The sequence below is a fragment of the Balaenoptera musculus genome, chromosome 8, assembly GCF_009873245.2.
Source record: "Balaenoptera musculus isolate JJ_BM4_2016_0621 chromosome 8, mBalMus1.pri.v3, whole genome shotgun sequence".
Lineage (NCBI taxonomy): Eukaryota > Metazoa > Chordata > Mammalia > Artiodactyla > Balaenopteridae > Balaenoptera > Balaenoptera musculus.
Window position 1 is genome coordinate 14,106,756 of NC_045792.1, and position 3,377 is coordinate 14,110,132.

Below are 3,377 nucleotides of genomic sequence, written 5' to 3' on the forward strand. Positions count from 1 at the left end.
AAAAAGTTAAACATAGAGTCACCATGTGACCCAGCAATTCCACTCCTAGGTATATACCCAAGAGAATTAAAAGCATACATTCACACACAGATTTGTACACTAATGTTCATACAAGCATTATTCATAATGGCCAAAAAATGGAAACATTCCAAGTGTCCATAACAAAATGTAGTATATCTACATAATGAACTATTAGTCACAAAAAGGAATAAAGTATTGATATATGATACAATATGGATGAACCTTGAAAATATTATGTCGTTAAGTAAAAAATGCCAGTCACAAAAGACCACATTTTGTATGACTCCATTTATATGAAACATCTAGAGTAGACAAATCCATAGAGACAAGAAGTAGGGCTGCAAGGGACTGGGGGAAGGGAGAAATAGGGAATGAGTTTTGTTTTTTGGAGTGATGAAAATGTTCTGGAATTAGAAGTGGTGGTTACACAACCTTGTGAAATACTAAAAACCACTGAATTGTACACTTTAAAAGGGTGGCTTTTTATGGTTTTTATGGTAAATTATATCTTTTTTTCAAAAAAATGTGTAGGAAGCAGGGCAGTTACTGTGCTTGTGTCCATTTTGTAAATGAAGAAAATGATGACAAGTTTAAGAAATGTACCCAAAGTTCTAGTTCTATAATGGAAAGAAGATTCAAATCTGGTCTTCTGATTGTATGGGTATTCTTCCATGCCAAATGTCAGCCTTTTCAGATTATAAGTGATTCAGCAGTTCTTCCCCATATTATTTATCCCATGTTAGTGGCTCAACTGTTTATCCTTTATTGCTGCAATAATGGATAAACAGCAATCTTTTATTGAGTGTTTATTTTATGTCAGGTACTTTACACATATTATCTCTAATCCTTATACACAGCAATTCAGATAAGGACACTGAGGATCAAAAAAGTTAAGCATTTGCCCAAATTCATACAGCCAGCAAGTGGTAGAGCCAGGATTCAAACTCAGCTTTTCTCAGTATGTCACACTGCCTCTCTATATCACCTGTGTACTCCTTAATGTTTATTGAACACTTACAATGTACCAAGCGTTACTTCAAATTCTTCACACAGATTATTTTACTTTTTTTTGGTTGCACAGGGTCTTAGTTGCAGCATGTGGGCTCCTTAGTTGCGGCATGCATGTGGGATCTAGTTCCCTGACCAGGGATCGAAGCTGGGACCCCTGCATTGGGAGCACGGAGTCTTATCCACTGCGCCACCAGGGAAGTCCCCCAGATTATTTTACTTAATCCTCACAAGAGTTCTCTGAGGTAAGTACCATTAATACCTCCCTTTTGCAGGTGGGGAAACCAAGGTACAGAGAGGAAAACCATTTTACCACAGGTGTCAGGGCTAGAAAGCAGCAAAGCCAGGATTCAAACAAAGGCTGCTCAACTTCACAACCTGTACCCTTGAGCACTGCATTATAGAATTCTCCCTCTTACTCATTTCAATTCCATTTCCAATGGCTTTCTAGTAGAATCTTTACGAAGCTCGAAAACTTTTAAACTTTACATGTCTGGAAGGATATATATCAAACCGTATTGTTTATTTTTGTTATTAAAAACACACATTTTTTAAAAAGATGAACAAATTCTTTTTAAAATTTATTTTATTGAAGTATAGTTGACATACAATGTTGTGTTAGTTTCTGGTCTACAACAAAGTGATTCAGTTATATATATATTCTTTTTCATATTCTTTTCCACTGTGGTTTATTACAAGATATTTAATATAGTTCCCTGTGCTGTAAGTAGGACCTTGTTGTTTCTTCATTCTATATATAATAGTTTGCATCTGCTAATCCCAAACTCCCAATCCATACCTCCTCTACCCTCCTCCCCCTTGGCAACCACAAGTCTGTTCTCTATGTCTGTGAGTCTAAAAAAATGAACAAATTCTTAATTTAAAAAAGTAAAAATTCTGCCTGGAATTATTGCTTTATTATGGCAACTTCCAGGGGCCTTCAATATGGACCACCAAAGTTCAGCAAAGACCAATTGATACTGATTCTTTGGAAATATGAAATTAGCTGAATTAAACTGCAGAAGAAAAGCACCCCTGCAAGCATGCTTCGTGAGGAGTGCCTTAGAGGCAGTATGTCACAGTGGTTAAAAGCAGAGACTTGGGAATTAGACTGACCTGTGTGTGACTCCCATTTTCTGCACTTACTGCCTGGGTGACTTTAGGCAAGTTACTTTAACTCTCCTAAACCTCAGTTACCTAATCTGTATATTGGCAGTAACATCTATCTCAAAGTTATGAAGTTAGATTACATATTAATAAATAAGATTATCTACTCTTAAGTGCTCCTACATACTAAATGCTCAACAATACATATCCATTATTGTTAGCAGTAACATGACAAAATATTTTTTAATGTTTTGCATTTCCCTTTTAACCAGAAGTGTCTCAGAAGAGGTGTCTCTGATTTCCCTTTTTAAAGCCACTTTTCGCTTTCCTCTGGCAGGTTTTCATGATCAAATTTCCAAAATTCTTTTCTTTGTTTCTCTCCTTCTGACTCCCCAAATTAACTATGTCTGTAGTTTTGAAATATTTGTTCCTTATATCTTCATTCATTCATTCCTTCATTCATCCACACAATGAGCATTTTGAAAGTGCCTGATTTAGGCAATGCACTGGGCTGTGAAAAGCTTAAAAACTAATTAGACACAGACCCTGCCCTAAAGAAGCCCACAGTCTTCTTTAGCAAATAAAAACGCAGGAGAAGGAAGCAGCCACATAGCACAGGGAGATCAGCTCGGTGCTTTGTGACCACCTAGAGGGGTGGGATAGGGAGGGTGGGAGGGAGATGCAAGAGTGAGGAGATATGGGGATATATGTATATGTATAGCTGATTCACTTTGTTATAAAGCAGAAATTAACACACCATTGTAAAGCAGTTATACCCCAATAAAGATGTTTTTAAAAAATGCAGGAGAATGGGTTAAACCTGAATCTCAGATAATGAATAATCTGATAGTACTATATAAGTTATGTCCCATGCAATGGGACACAGTGGAGGGGAAGGGCTATAATGTAATATAAATACTATAAAAGGTCGTACAAAGTGTCCTGGGAATTTAGCTAAACTCCCGAGTTTGCCTAAAGTCTGATTGGACTGACTTAGTAGGAATTACATACCCAGTGCTCCTTGTCCTGGGGGAGACAGGCACACCATATTTCCCGATTGGAAGGCTAACTCTATGCGAACCGAAATTCATCCGTCAGCTTTGCCGCCCCCGGCCGCTAGATGCCGCCACAGACAAATTTATTGAAACCCTAGACAAACAGGATCCGAGCCCCTCTAGATCCTCCCTGGATCCTTCAATGCTGGAAGAGACTTAACGCGCGAGTGGAGAAGGTCTCACGAG